The following is a 16,521-nucleotide window of genomic DNA, read 5'->3' as shown; positions in this document are numbered from 1 at the left end:
GTTAAAAGGGCCAGGATCAGACGCTTCTCCTCGGGCGAGAAGTTCAGATCGCCGGGGGCTCAAACAAATTGAGGATCCTTTTGTACTGCTCCAAGGAATTGATTAACATGAACATGCTTAACAGCAAAATGTTAAGGATCAACAGCCCCGCGCGTGTTGGCCTATTTCCAACACTGAATAAGCTTTTCGGCATTTTTTTCAAGAAAACACCAGAACAAACAAAAATGGAAGTGAATAAAAGTAAGTATGTGAAACTTATAGAAAAATTAATATACAGTATTCCCTTTTTTCGGTATAACCATGTCCGTCAGTCCGTCTGCTTGTCTGTCCGTCTGTCTGTCGGTTTCTACGCAAACTAGTATCTCAGTTTTAAAGCTATCTAGTTGAAACTTTGCACACATCCTTTTTCTTTCAGGGAGTATATAAGTCGGAACGGCCGGGATCGGTCGAATATATCCTATAGCTGCCATATAACTGATTGATCGGAAATGTCATAACTTTGGGGTTTTTAAGTTAGAGGGTTGGGACTTTCCACACATGTTATATTTATCCAAAATATCTTATGTACAAAATTTTATCGGATCGGCCGACTTATCCTATAAATGCCATATAACTGACCGATCAGAATTGGCATAACTTTGGAGTTTTTTAAGCTAGAATTTCTACGGATAGACTTTCTACGGATTCCATTTTGGGCCATACAATCCGATCTGCCAAATTTCATAATGACCTACTGTATCCTATGGACGCCATTTATCTAAACGATCGGAAATGGAACAACTTTAACTCCAAGGGTATATCAATTTCGGCTCCGTCCGAAGTTAGCTTTCCTTTCTTTTTTATGATCCTTTTTATGACGTTATTTTAAAGAAGATTTCCAGAAAACTTTGTGTTAATCCGTAGCAGAAGGTACCATAATGCTGGTCAAAAGTGTGCAACGTTAAGGAGATTAGGAGAGTCAGACTTAATAGAAATTTGTTATGGAATTTCGTAAAATTTATATTTTTATATTTATTTATATTATAATATATATTATATTTATTTATATTATAAATTAGCTATTTTTTCCCCTCCCGCCGGGTCCAATAGTGTAGTGGCTCCAGCAGTATAGAGTCACCGGGATATTACCCGAAGGGCAACTTTTTACCAGAAAGTACAAATAACAGAAAGTTTGGCGGGTTTTAGGACGAGAGTGCTTTCTTCAAAGTCGTTTGTGCCATTGGGACATGAGCGTCCCACGGTGATGTAAGTTAGACATTTATGCTTTTGGGGTATTTTGGGATATTTCGGATTCTGGTATGTCACCGTCCAGCCAGGTTTCGACATTTAAGGTATGGACAACATGTAGAACGATTACAGGTGCATCATCTTGGGTATCATCTATTCATGGAGGTATGTTTATTATTGGTTCATTTTCCATTGTCAAGTTTTGTTTTTTTGTTTTCAGGTACGTGGTGTTTTGCATGTAATCCAGTGGATGTCGCCTTTTGGATTCTGGTATGTCCCCATCCAGCCAGGTTGGAAGCGCTCGTGGGTATAGAAGAAGAGTAAACGGAGTGTTAGTATTTAAGAAAATAACAATTGGAAGGAAGGGTGCTTGCTGGGGAGGGTAATGGAAGGGAGCTTGTTGGGCATTGCTGCAGCCGCTGGGTGGCTGTTGTCCGAGTGGTTTGTTGGCAATTGGAGGCTGGTAACAGTGCTGCTCCTAGCTGGCCACCGATGATGTGGCACTGGTAGGGTGCTGATATGTCAATTGAGATTTACGGTGAGAGGGGGACTGCCCTCCTGTACCCATGGCCTTAAATTCAGTGGACGAATGCAAAGCTACTTTATGAGCTACTGTTTCTGAGGCACTTAACTGTACGAAAGCGCTAGCTTGGTCGATGGTATGATAATCAGCAGACAGCGCCGATCTAGGGTGTTGACTTGTTATTTTCACAAATTGCTTTCATCTTTTTAATTTTTTTCTAGGTTCCACCTGCGCAAAAATATTAATATCCGTGTGTGCTTGGGCATCGTCGTCCAATTGAGTATTGAGAGCAGAGACGTCGAGATGGCGATTCTGCTGTGGAGGAGGAGGAGGACTGCTTGGCGCGCTTTTGATGATTAAGGTAGGTTCCATAATTGAATGCATAGTGAATCCTTTGTAAAAAATTTTCATTGTTTTTTAATGTTTGTTTCGTTTCAGGAAAGAAGAAGGTGAAGAGTCACAGACCGTTGGAGAGGAGAAAAGCATCATTCGCCGTGAGATCCAGGATAGAGTCAGGGGCCTGGATTTCGCTGCTACCCCTTCTGGGGGCCACCGAGGGCCGAGAGAAGGCAGCTGCTCAAGGAAAATTTATGGCCCTGTGTGCTTGGCCAGCGTCATCCAAAAGCCCGATTTTGGGATGAGGGCAGAATCCTCAAAAGTGGCAGTTTTGCAGTGCAGAAGGCGAAAACCCTAGAAGGCCATTTAAATTTGTAAATTTCGCCCCAAAAGAGGAGGTAAAATAAAAAGAAATAAAAAATAAGTACTGTCACCGTCTTATGTTGCAGAATACAATTTTGGATTTAAATTTGGGACAGAGCCGTTTTATTTAAATGAATCCCAGGGGAGATGAAAAAAGGAGGCCCTGATCGTTCGCGGAGGCCATCAGCTATATATATTTAAGAGAAGCTATACATATATATTTCTGGCCTAGGCCATACTAACTGTTGCCTGGCGCATCTGACGTTTTCACTGGGAACTTTGACATGTGTTAGCAGAAACGTGCTCAGAACGTTTTGACAACGTTTGAACGTTGAAATCAATTCGGCAGAAAATGGAATTAACTCATGAACATTTTCGGGCAATCTTTTTTCACGGCATTCGACGTGAATTAACAAGACAGGAGTGCATCGATTAACTTAAATCTTTGTATGGCGATGTAGTACCATCTTATAGCACTTTAATAAACTAGTACAATGAATTCAATCTTGGCCGACGCTCGCTCGAAGACTAAGGTCGTCCAAAAAGAGTCGTTGTTCCACATTGACGCCGTGTATGATAATACAAGATCGTCATGTGACATACCTTGAGAAATAGCCATCCTTGGGCATTTCTTCCACCAGCATACATTCGATATTGCATAAACACTTGGCCGTAAAAAAAAATTGTTCTCGTTGGATCCCGCACAGTTTGACAATCGCTCAAAAAAAAGCCTAGTGTGGATTGGAGCAAAAAAAAATTGAAAAAATACAATCGCTGTGTTTTAAAAGACGTTTATAATACGTCACAGGTGGCGAATCATGGATCTATGCTTATGAGCCCGAAACAAAACAGCAATCGCCCGTGTGGGTCTTCGAAGACGAGTCAAATCCAAAGAAAGTTGCTCGTGGAAGAAGCACTTCGAAGCAAATGGTGGCCTGTTTGTTCGGTAAAACAACTTCCGCTTAAGAAACGTAGGACAGTCAATTCTGGGAGGTATACCACAATTTGTTTGCCTGAAATCTTCGGAGAAATTCGAAAAATGAACAAGAGAAGTTGGACCATTCTGCACCATGACAATGCGAGCTCTCACACATCAGCTCAAAACAGAGCCTTTTGACTTTTTGAATCTCACCGGCCGCTTGGCTCAGCCGAACGACCGCTCCTCCTCCCGTCGATTCCCGATCCCCGCTCCGGGTTGGTGCCAATACACACTCCCTCCAAAAGCTTGCGCCCGGCAGGTCGTGTGGTCAAGAGGCACCAAGGGTGCCTGGCGCCGAAACGGCTCTCGGTTCCCTTCGTTCGGACTCACGGACTCTGGTTGCGGGGCCTGTGTTGCTGCTTGTCGTCTTCTGCGGCCGCTGCCTGTCCGTCGCTGCTGCTCCCTCGTCGTCGCTGCTCTACCGTTGCCGCTGCTCCCTCGTCGTCGCTGCTCTACTGCTGCCGCTGCTCCCCGGCCGGATCAGGGCACGAAGGGCCTTCCTACCGTACATGACACGCTCCCGGTCGCGTTCGCCACTCGCCTCCAAACACCTGCGTGCCTACGACCCGCAGGATCTATGGTAGGCCAGAGGTTTGGACGTCGCGTCTTCTTTGACTCCAGGTGATACGCTGTGCTTACGCTCCAGCGCCTGGATCAGGATTCTCTTGACTTCCCGGGGTGTCCCTGCCTGGTTTCGCTGTTGGGCTTGAGTTCCCGGGTTGGCTATCCCTCGCGTTACAGGATCACACCTGGATCGAACGGTCAGGAGCAGACAAGGCGTACGCCAGGCTGATCCGTCGTTGCCGCCACTACACCAGGATACCTGTTGTGTCAGGGAATAACTCCACCCGACTCCTTTACCCTTGGGCCTTAGCTTTGCCGCGGATCCTTGATCCTTTTCCCCTTGCTCCTTCCTCGATGCGCGTACCGCCGCCGGACTTACCCACAGGGGGTCCTTAAGCTATTTGTCGTAGATCCTTGCTCACTCGCTTTAATAGCCCGCACTTAGGACTGTCGGACTTACCCAAGGGGGGTCCTTCAGCCTGTACTCCTAACTCTTCCAAGGAAACTTTCCAACTTGAATGGCAGACTTACCCACGGGGGGTCTTTCACTCACTCTACCAGCTTCCCTAGAAGATTAGGCCCCGATTCGCTCCAGGGGCCCTCCTTATATAGTGCCAGAGGCGCCCGTTAATCCTTGCGAATCTACTTCCTGCCGTTAATCCTCCGCTCCTTCACTTTCTCCGTTGGCTTTCTCCAATCCCGCCGTCTTTCTTTATTGTCCCTCCCCCGATTGCCCTGCTTGGGCCTCCGATCCGCATTATTTTTGTGCCGGTCATCGGACTTTGTCCCAATACCCCGCGATCCCCCCCTGACATTCCAAATGCACTTCTGTGTTTTTGTGCATTTTGTAAACACAGCTGCGCAGTCCCCGGCCGCTTCGTTCCCCGCCGTCCCCGCTGTTTCCTATAACCTTCGAGCGCGGCCGCGGAGGCCCGGCCGGGACCGTCACGTTCCACGGTGATTCCTCCTCCTCCTTCTTTCGTGCGCGACGCCGCGCGAGTTCCTCTTGCCCCCGCTGCTGTCCCCGCGTCGTCTGTGCTCGACGCATTTCTCCCTTTCCGTTTTTCTAAACACAGCAGCGCTGGCCCATCCGACGCTGCAGTGCTGACTTGCTTGTTCCCCCCCCCCCGCTGCTGCCCCTCTTGCCACCTGTCTTGGCGTGTGGAGATCTAATCTCCTCACAGGCCTTCTAGGGTTTTCGCCTTCTGCACTGCAAAACTGCCACTTTTGAGGATTCTGCCCTCATCCCAAAATCGGGCTTTTGGATGACGCTGGCCAAGCACACAGGGCCATAAATTTTCCTTGAGCAGCTGCCTTCTCTCGGCCCTCGGTGGCCCCCAGAAGGGGTAGCAGAGAAATCCAGGCCCCTGACTCTATCCTGGATCTCACGGCGAATGATGCTTCTCTCCTCTCCAACGGTCTGTGACTCTTCACCTTCTTCTTTCCTGAAACGAAACAAACATTAAAAAACAATGAAAATTTTTTACAAAGGATTCACTATGCATTCAATTATGGAACCTACCTTAATCATCAAAAGCGCGCCAAGCAGTCCTCCTCCTCCTCCACAGCAGAATCGCCATCTCGACGTCTCTGCTCTCAATACTCAATTGGACGACGATGCCCAAGCACACACGGATATTAATATTTTTGCGCAGGTGGAACCTAGAAAAAAATTAAAAAGATGAAAGCAATTTGTGAAAATAACAAGTCAACACCCTAGATCGGCGCTGTCTGCTGATTATCATACCATCGACCAAGCTAGCGCTTTCGTACAGTTAAGTGCCTCAGAAACAGTAGCTCATAAAGTAGCTTTGCATTCGTCCACTGAATTTAAGGCCATGGGTACAGGAGGGCAGTCCCCCTCTCACCGTAAATCTCAATTGACATATCAGCACCCTACCAGTGCCACATCATCGGTGGCCAGCTAGGAGCAGCACTGTTACCAGCCTCCAATTGCCAACAAACCACTCGGACAACAGCCACCCAGCGGCTGCAGCAATGCCCAACAAGCTCCCTTCCATTACCCTCCCCAGCAAGCACCCTTCCTTCCAATTGTTATTTTCTTAAATACTAACACTCCGTTTACTCTTCTTCTATACACACGAGCGCTGCTAACCTGGCTGGATGGGGACATACCAGAATCTAAAAGGCGACATCCACTGGATTACATGCAAAACACCACCTACCTGAAAACAAAAAAACAAAACTTGACAATGGAAAATGAACCAATAATAAACATACCTCCATGAACAGATGATACCCAAGATGATGCACCTGTAATCGTCCTACATGTTGTCCATACCTTAAATGTCGACACCTGGCTGGACGGAGACATACCAGAATACAAAATATCCCAAAATACCAAAGCATAAATGTCTAACTTACAGCATTGTGGGACTCTCATGTCCCAATGGCACAAACGACTTTGAAGAAAGCACTCTCGTCCTAAAACCCGCCAAACTTTTTTTTATTTGTACTTTCTGGTAAAAAGTTGCCCTTCGGGTAATATGCCGGTGACTCTATACTGCTGGAGCCACTACACTATTGGACCCGGCGGGAGGGGAAAAAATAGCTAATTTATAATATAAATAAATATAATATATATTATAATATAAATAAATATAAAAATATAAATTTGACAAATTTCCATAACAAATTTCTATTAAGTCCCACTCTCCCAATCTGCTTAACGTTGCACACTTTTACCCTGATAAAATTTTGTACATAAGATATTTTGGCTAAATATAACATATGTGAAAAGTCCCAACCCCATAACTTAAAAACACCAAAGTTATGGCATTTCCGATCAATCAGTTATATGGCAGCTATAGGATATATTCGACCGATCCCCGCCGTTCCGACTTATATACTCCCTGAAAGAAAAAGGATGTGTGCAAAGTTTCAACTAGATAGCTTTAAAACTGAGATACTAGTTTGCGTAGAAACCGACAGACAGACGGACAGACAAGCAGACGGACTGACGGACATGGGTATGCTGACTCAGGAGGTGATCCTGATCAAGAATACATTTGATCAAAATATTTGATCCTGATCAAGAATACTTTTGATCAAAATTATAATACCCTTTGCAAGGGTATAAAACTGAACGCAGGAATGGGCGAAATATTTCGTACCATCAGATAGCTCCTAATTCCCTAATATCCAAATATTCACAGACAGTTTTATTTTGAAGGAATTGCCGGAATACTTTTAAACTGTCAGATAGCTCCTAAGTCCCTAAGAGCCACATATTCGCAAACAGTTTTTTTGGAGGACAGATAAACAGACAGACATAGAAACAGACCGGTCTATCTATATAGTTTTTTGGCTCACTTACCGCTTTTTACAAAATTTGTCCTCAAATTTCGTCTTCCAGGAATCGAAGATCTTTCTTTCATTTTTTGCGTCGGGGACTTCTTTCTTCGCATTGGGGGGCCGCCATGGGGTAGACATCATGACTATCAATCTAAATGGAAAAAAGGGAATACTGTATATTAATTTTTCTATAAGTTTCACATACTTACTTCCATTTTTGTTTGTTCTGGTGTTTTCTTGAAAAAAATGCCGAAAAGCCCATTCAGTGTTGGAAATAGGCCAACACGCGCGGGGCTGTTGATCCTTAACATTTTGCTGTTAAGCATGTTCATGTTAATCAATTCCTTGGAGCAGTACAAAAGGATCCTCAATTGGTTTGAGCCCCCGGCGATCTGAACTTCTCGCCCGAGGAGAAGCGTCTGATCCTGGCCCTTTTAACCCGCCCGAAGCGTTATGGTTTCGATGGCTACAAAATCATGATCCCCTCTTTGATGGAGATCATCGATGTGCCCACCGAGCTGGGTGTAATGTCCGTCATCATTGAGCACGTATATTGAGCGTCTGAACCGCGTAATAATAAACTGTAATTTCCGCCTGGGTGTGACTAATCCATCAAATCTGGAAGCCGTCGATATAAGCCGCCTTATATAAACTCCGCACTCTTTTAGAACCTCAGCTCTTTGGACATCTGCACCACGGGATTACGGGTAAAGGTTAGTGCTACGGCCATATCGAATTGAGCCAGTCCCGAGGGAGCGGAGGAGAATGAGGCCCTCATTACGCCCTACCACAATATTGCCGTGTGGTCGGCTGATTAGGTAAGATTAGTATATTTTACTTCGACTTCATTTTAGAGTTCAACTCTCCGTCTGCGTGAATCACATCATCAAAAGTGTCTTCCCGGGTCGATGGCCACAAGTGGTGGACAACATCAGCATCGCGCTAACGCAGTACAGCCTTCCGCTGGACTTCATCACCCAAGAGATCTTCTCGCAGTGGATGGAGATTGGTCGCCAAATTGATAATCGGGATGAGCCAAATTGATGTCGGGATAGTTCCCATTTGGACGATGATGAGCGCACCGAATTAACATACTGCTACACCAAGAAGTGGGCTCTCCACATCATGGTTCGCATGTTCGAGGGGTAAGTTTGAAAAAAAAGGAAATCCTGTGTGCTGAAATCCTTAATCTTTTATGTATTTTTTAGGTATGGAAGTCCCAGCAACGTAGTTAGTGAAAAGCACTTCAAATTCTGCCTAGGTGTCCTGAAGGTGCTTGTCGAGGTCCTCGACCAGTACCGCAATCGTATCTACGTCTCGCCGCGTGTCCTCACAAATTATGCTCAACTATCTTAAGAATGCGTAAGTACCTGCCATGCCTGGAAGCTAATCGTGCCGCACATGGTGGTAATTATAAAGGATGTGATATTCCCCATCATGTCATTCACCGACTCCGATTAGAACCTCTACCCCTACGAGTATATTCGACTGAAGTTTGGTAGAAAACTTTTGAAACTAATGAAAGTTTTTATATGAAACTCTTAAATTTTTTAATTTTCAGATATATTTCAGGACTAAGCCACGCCAGTTCCTGCTGCCCAATCCAAGCTGCTTTCCATGTGGCTGACCACAAACGTCCTCCTTTCGGACAAGGAATTGAGAGGAAATCTGAGATTTCAACTTTGGATGAGTATTCCAAAGATATGGTAACTGCTAGAAACCATTTTTTAATTTTAGTTGGTACACATATAATTCAAAAATGATATGTAATAGAAACAATGATAGTCATCGCCGTTACACGGCCTACATAATTCAATATATCGTAAAATTTGATCAATTTCATCTCTTAGGTGTACCGCGGAAACTTTGGGTGATAGAACCTATATTAGTTCTAGACTTTGGTTCAGGGGAGCCTAAAGGTTATGGAGCAGGTAAAGTTATGCGTGGAGATTTTTTGCTGTTGGCCTGTGTTATTGATGGAAAGCTTATTACAAATTTTATGAAAACGCAGTGCGCACAAAAAAAACCGTCCGTCCGCTTTAAGATAAAGCGACGAAGTAATTGGGAGCCATGTCATCCACATCGTCTTCGTCACTGGTACGATTGCGGTACTGGTCGAGGACCTCGACAAGCACCTTCAGGACACCTAGGCAGAATTTGAAGTGCTTTTCACTAACTACGTTGCTGGGACTTCCATACCTAAAAAATACATAAAAGATTAAGGATTTCAGCACACAGGATTTCCTTTTTTTTCAAACTTACCCCTCGAACATGCGAACCATGATGTGGAGAGCCCACTTCTTGGTGTAGCAGTATGTTAATTCGGTGCGCTCATCATCGTCCAAATGGGAACTATCCTGACATCAATTTGGCTCATCCCGATTATCAATTTGGCGACCAATCTCCATCCACTGCGAGAAGATCTCTTGGGTGATGAAGTCCAGCGGAAGGCTGTACTGCGTTAGCGCGATGCTGATGTTGTCCACCACTTGTCCCGGGACCCGGGAAGACACTTTTGATGATGTGATTCACACAGATGGAGAGTTGAACTCTAAAATGAAGTCGAAGTAAAATCTACTAATCTTACCTAATCAGCCGACCACACGGCAATATTGTGGTAGGGCGTAATGAGGGCCTCATTCTCCTCCGCTCCCTCGGGACTGGCTCCATTCGATATGGCCCGTAGCACTAACCTTTACCCGTAATCCCGTGGTGCAGATGTCCAAAGAACCCATTGTATGATCCCACCTATGGGTAGGTGGGCCACTTCAGACAGATAGAGCTGACGCAGTGGCTCCTGCAGACCCTGCAGGCTCGTCACCTTGTCTTTTAGCTGCTGTGATCCATGCAGGTGACTTCGAAGCCACTAGTGGTCACCACTTGGTGTAGTCGAGCATACACGACAGATGCGTCGTCTCGTAGATGATGCCCTGACCGCTGAAGACGGCATCACCGTAAATCAAAATAGAACTGCTCGGCACAGGTCTTGCTCTGTACAACGGAATCGACGGCTTCCAGATTTGATGGATTAGTCACAACACCCAGGCGGAAGTTACAGTTTATTATTACGCGGTTCAGACGCTCAATGTACGTGCCCAATGATGACGGACATTACACCCAGCTCGGTGGGCACATCGATGATCTCCATCAAAGCGGGGATCATGATTTTGTAGCCCTCGAAACCATAACGCTTCTGCGTAGATTACCTCTTGGCCAGGAAATCCTCGAAGCCGGTGGGGCGGGTTTAAAGGGCCAGGATCAGACGCTTCTCCTCGCGAGAAGTTCAGATCGCCGGGGGCTCAAACCAATTGAGGATCCTTTTGTACTGCTCCAAGGAATTGATTAACATGAACATGCTTAACAGCAGAATGTTAAGGATCAACAGCCCCGCGCGTGTTTGCCTATTTCCAACACTGAATGGGCTTTTCGGCATTTTTTTCAAGAAAACACCAGAACAAACAAAAATGGAAGTGAATAATCAAGTAAGTTTGTGAAACTTATAGAAAAATTAATATACAGTATTCCCTTTTTTCCATTTAGATTGATAGTCATGATGTCTACCCCATGGCGGCCCCCAAAGCCAAGAAAGTAGTCCCCGACGCAAAAAATGAAAGAAAGATCTTCGATTCCTGGAAGACGAAATTTGAGGACAAATTTTGTAAAAAGCGGTAAGTGAGCCAAAAAACTATATAGATAGACCGGTCTGTTTCTACGTCTGTCTGTTTATCTGTCCTCCAAAAAAACTGTTTGCGAATATGTGGCTCTTAGAGACTTTGGAGCTATCTGCCAGTTTAAAAGTATTCCGGCAATTCCTTCAAAACAAAACTGTCTGTGAATATTTGGATATTAGGGAATTAGGAGCTATCTGATGGTACGAAATATTTCGGCCATTCCTGCGTTCATTTTTATACCCTTGCAAAGGGTATTATAATTTTGGTCAAAAGTATATATATTCTTGATCAGAATCACCTCCTGAGTCGGTATAACCATGTCCGTCAGTCCGTCTGCTTGTCTGTCCGTCTGTCTGTCGGTTTCTACGCAAACTAGTATCTCAGTTTTAAAGCTATCTAGTTGAAACTTTGTACACATCCTTTTTCTTGCAGGGAGTATATAAGTCGGAATGGCCGGGATCGGTCGAATATATCCTATAGCTGCCATATAACTGATTGATCGGAAATGCCATAACTTTGGTGTTTTTAAGTTATAGGGTTGTGACTTTTCACATATGTTATATTTAGCCAAAATATCTTATGTACAAAATTTTATCAGGGTAAAAGTGTGCAACGTTAAGGAGATTGGGAGAGTGGGACTTAATAGAAATTTGTTATGGAAATTTGTCAAATTTATATTTTTATATTTATTTATATTATAATATATATTATATTTATTTATATTATAAATTGGCTATTTTTTCCCCTCCAGCCGGGTCCAATAGTGTAGTGGCTCCAGCAGTATAGAGTCACCGGGATATTACCCGAAGGGCAACTTTTTACCAGAAAGTACAAATAAAAAAAAGTTTGGCGGGTTTTAGGACGAGAGTGCTTTCTTCAAAGTCGTTTGTGCCATTGGGACATGAGAGTCCCACAATGCTGTAAGTTAGACATTTATGCTTTGGTATTTTGGGATATTTTGGATTCTGGTATGTCCCCGTCCAGCCAGGTTTCGACATTTAAGGTATGGACAACATGTAGGACGATTACAGGTGCATCATCTTGGGTATCATCTGTTCATGGAGGTATGTTTATTATTGGTTCATTTTCCATTGTCAAGTTTTGTTTTTTTTGTTTTCAGGTAGGTGGTGTTTTGCATGTAATCCAGTGGATGTCGCCTTTTAGATTCTGGTATGTCCCCATCCAGCCAGGTTAGCAGCGCTCGTGTGTATAGAAGAAGAGTAAACGGAGTGTTAGTATTTAAGAAAATAACAATTGGAAGGAAGGGTGCTTGCTGGGGAGGGTAATGGAAGGGAGCTTGTTGGGCATTGCTGCATTCGCTGGGTGGCTGTTGTCCGAGTGGTTTGTTGGCAATTGGAGGCTGGTAACAGTGCTGCTCCTAGCTGGCCACCGATGATGTGGCACTGGTAGGGTGCTGATGTGTCAATTGAGATTTACGGTGAGAGGGGGACTGCCCTCCTGTACCCATGGCCTTAAATTCAGTGGACGAATGCAAAGCTACTTTATGAGCTACTGTTTCTGAGGCACTTAACTGTACGAAAGCGCTAGCTTGGTCGATGGTATGATAATCAGCAGACAGCGCCGATCTAGGGTGTTGACTTGTTATTTTCACAAATTGCTTTCATCTTTTTAATTTTTTTCTAGGTTCCACCTGCGCAAAAATATTAATATCCGTGTGTGCTTGGGCATCGTCGTCCAATTGAGTATTGAGATCAGAGACGTCGAGATGGCGATTCTGCTGTGGAGGAGGAGGAGGACTGCTTGGCGCGCTTTTGATGATTAAGGTAGGTTCCATAATTGAATGCATAGTGAATCCTTTGTAAAAAATTATCATTGTTTTTTAATGTTTGTTTCGTTTCAGGAAAGAAGAAGGTGAAGAGTCACAGACCGTTGGAGAGGAGAAAAGCATCATTCGCCGTGAGATCCAGGATAGAGTCAGGGGCCTGGATTTCGCTGCTACCCCTTCTGGGGGCGATCGAGGGCCGAGAGAAGGCAGCTGCTCAAGGAAAATTTATGGCCCGTGTGCTTGAGCAGCGTCATCCAGAAGCCCGATTTTGGGATGAGAGCAGAATCCTCAAAAGTGGCAGTGTTGCAGTGCAGAAGGCGAAAACCCTAGAAGGCCATTTGAATTTGTGAATTTTGCCCCAAGAGAGGAGGTAAAATAAAAAGAAATAAAAAATTAGTACTGTCACCGTCTTATGTTGCAGAATTCAATTTTGGATTTAAATTTGGGACAGAGCCGTTTTATTTAAATGGATCCCAGGGGAGATGAAAAAAGGAGGCCCTGATCGTTCGCGGAGGCCATCAGCTATATATATTTAAGCGAAGCTATATATATTTCTGGCCTAGGCCATACTGACACGGCATACATTCTATATTGCATAAACACTTGGCCGTAAAAAAAAATTGTTCTCGTTGGATCCCGAACAATTTGACAATCGCTCCAAAAAAAGCCTAGTGTGGATTGTAGCAAAAAAAAATTGAAAAAATACAATCGCTGTGTGTTAAAAGACGTTTATAATACGTCACAGGTGGCGAATCATGGATCTATGCTTATGAGCCCGAAACAAAACAGCAATTGCCCGTGTGGGTCTTCGAAGACGAGTCAAATCCAACGAAAGTTGTTCGTGGAAGAAGCACTTCGAAGCAAATGGTGGCCTGTTTGTTTGGTAAAACAACTTCCGCTTAAGAAACGTAGGACAGTCAATTCTGGGAGGTACACCACAATTTGTTTGCCTGAAATCTTCGGAGAAATTCGAAAAATGGACAAGAGAAGTTGGATCATTCTGCACCATGACAATTCGAGCTCTCACACATCAGCTCAAACCGGAGTCTTTTTTACCGGCCAAATTGTATGTACCATACAGCCCTGACTTGGCACCCAATGACTGCTTTTTATTCCCGCACACCAAGAAAAAATGCGTGGTCAACGATTTTCGACGCTTCAAGGCTGTTGAAGCGTTCAAAAACCATGTTTTGGAGGTGTCTCAATCGGAGTGGACAAAGTGCTTCGACAATTGGTTTGAGCGCATGCAAAAATGTATAAGTTGTAACGAACTGTTTTTGCTAAAGTTTTTTTCGCAACAAATGCCGCGACTAGCTCAAAGAGTTTGGGGGTACGTTCCACCGAATTTGTAGATTCGACGTGATTGCCCGAGCCCAGAAACACGGTATGCTTCGTTTAAAAGAAATCCCCTTTATTATGGTGGTGAATGGTGAATCTCACCGGCCGCTTGGCTCAGCCGACCGACCGCTCCTCCTCCCGTCGATTCCCGATCCCCGCTCCGGGTTGGTGCCAATACACACTCCCTCCCAAAGCTTGTGCCCGGCAGGTCGTGTGGTTAAGAGGCACCAAGGGTGCTTGGCGCCGAAACGGCTCACGTTTGTTCCCTTCGTTTGGACTCACGGGCTCTGGGTTGCGGGGCCTGTATTGTTGCTGTTGTCTTCTTCTGCCGCTGCTTGCTCGTCGACGCTGCTGCTTCCTCGTCGTCGCTGCTGCTCCCTCGTCGTCGCGGCTGCTTCCTCGTCGTCACTGCTGCTCCCTCGTCGTCGCTGCTTCTGTTGCTGCTCTTCCGTTGCGGGTGCCGTGGACCTTTGGTATATTCGTGGATGCTCTTTCGCCGTGGCCGGCACCTAATCCGTGTTAACAGACCGATCGGCTTACCTCCCAGGCATACGCCGGGCAGGATATCCTTTTCGCTGCTTAGCGGCCGGATCAGGGCACGAAGAGCCTACCTAACCCGCAGGACACACCCCTTTGTCGCGTTTGTCACTCGCCTCCAAACACCTGCCTGCATACGCCCCGCAGGATCTATGGCAGGGCAGAGGTTTTGGCGTCGCGTCTACTTTAACTACAGGTCTTTCGCACTCGCTCTAAATACCGCTCTTGAGACTGTCGGACTTACCCACGGGGGGTCCTTCAGCATATACTCCTAATTCCTCCAAGGAAAATTTCCCGCTTGAATGTCAGACTTACCCAAGGGGGTCTTCCACTCAACTATTCCAGCTTCCCTAGAAGACTCGGTCCCTATTTGCTCCAGGGTCCCTCCTTATATAGTGCCAGAGGCGCCCGTTAATCCTCGCAAATCTACTTCCTGCCGTTAATCCTTCGCTCATCCACTTTCTCCGTTAGTTTTCTCCAGATCCCGCCGCATTTCTATCGGTGGGCTTTCTTTACTTTATTTTTTCTAGTATATTTTCTATTTTTTTCTCGTTTCTAATATATATTCTATTATATATTTTTTTAATTTCTTTTTTCATGCATATTTTTCATATTTTCATTTTTCTAATATATATTATTTTTATATTTTTATACCCTTGCAGAGGGTATTATAATTTTGGTCAAAAGTGTGCAACGCAGTGAAGGAGACATCTCCGACCCTATAAAGTATATATATTCTTGATCAGGATCACCTCCTGAGTCGATATAAGCATGTCCGTCTGTCCGTCTGTCCGTCTGTCTGTCTGTCCGTCTGTCTGTCTGTCCGTCTGTCTGTCTGTTTCTACGCAAACTAGTCTCTCAGTTTTAAAGCTATCGAGTTGAAACTTTGCACACACCCTTCTTTCCTTTGCAGGTAGTACATAAGTCGGAACGGCCGGGATCGGTCGACTATATCCTATAGCTGCCATATAACTGATTGATCGGAAATGGCATAACTTCGTTGTTTTTCAAGTTAGAAGGATGGGATTTTCAATGTATGCTTCTTTGGTCAAAATAATTCGATATGCCAAATTTCATAAGGATCGGCCGACTATATACGATCCGCTGTATATCTAATAATATAAGATGCGTGGCGCCACCTATCGGACTGCGACTGAACTGCAAGGGTATATAAACTTCGGCTCCGCCCGAAGTTAGCTTTCCTTTCTTGTTTTTTTTTTTTTTTTTAATTTACCTCCCCATCTCCCTTTTTTTTGCTTTCGTAATTGTTTTGTAATTCTTTTGTAACTCTTTATTATATATTTTTTTCTGTTTGTGTTTCAGTTTTCGGGTGACGCGTATTCCGCTCTGTCCTCCGCGCACCCGAGAACTCTCCTGCCCCACCTTTTGTCTTCTCCTCCTCCTGGCCTCTTCCTCCACTCTCGTTCGCAGCTCTGGCAGCCAGTTGTGCTCGGGCAGCGCTACTCCGTCTCCTGCCGACTCCGCTCTTTTGAGCACCGGCCTAGGAGGCCTCTTTTCCGGGCTGGAAATTTGCCTCTCCAAGCTCGGCCTCTCATCGGGGCCGGCCTCACCCATGGACCTCGCGTCCATGGCTCCTGCTCGTCTTCCTTCTCCTTCTGCTCTTGCGGGTGCGGGGTGGGTGGCCTCGTCGGCTGCCACTTCCGGCTTAGCTACTCCCGTGGCCCCGTCATGCTTCTCAATCTTGCCTCCAGCGCCTCCTTCCTGCCCACCGGCCCCGCCGGGTGGCCCCGCTCCGCTGGCATCTCCGGCGCACCGCTCTTCGGAGCATTGCGGCACGCCCAGCAGCTGCCTCCCCCTTCCATCGAGGGACCGCTTCTTTGGCCATCTCCCCGGCCAACCTTCCTCTGGCCCTTGCCAGCGC

At 45.5% G+C, this 16,521-nt stretch overlaps 2 long non-coding RNA genes across 2 annotated transcripts; one reads left to right on the top strand and one right to left on the bottom strand.

Annotated features, from left to right (window-relative positions):
* Positions 1 to 8,302: 8,302 nt before the first annotated feature.
* On the top strand, positions 8,303 to 8,552 carry LOC116655639. Its single transcript, XR_004310697.1, has 2 exons — positions 8,303 to 8,452; positions 8,516 to 8,552. It is a non-coding gene; the product is annotated as an uncharacterized LOC116655639 (long non-coding RNA).
* Positions 8,553 to 9,469: 917 nt separating this feature from the next.
* LOC116655640 lies at positions 9,470 to 9,650 on the bottom strand. The gene is made up of 2 exons (XR_004310698.1): positions 9,570 to 9,650; positions 9,470 to 9,506 (listed from the first exon to the last, which is right to left on the bottom strand). It is a non-coding gene; the product is annotated as an uncharacterized LOC116655640 (long non-coding RNA).
* Positions 9,651 to 16,521: the final 6,871 nt, after the last annotated feature.

Source organism: Drosophila ananassae, unplaced genomic scaffold, assembly GCF_017639315.1.
Source record: "Drosophila ananassae strain 14024-0371.13 unplaced genomic scaffold, ASM1763931v2 tig00000107, whole genome shotgun sequence".
In the NCBI taxonomy this organism is placed as follows: Eukaryota; Metazoa; Arthropoda; class Insecta; order Diptera; family Drosophilidae; genus Drosophila; species Drosophila ananassae.
The sequence above is the reverse complement of the archived record's forward strand: the minus strand, read 5'-3'. Positions and strand labels throughout refer to the sequence as shown.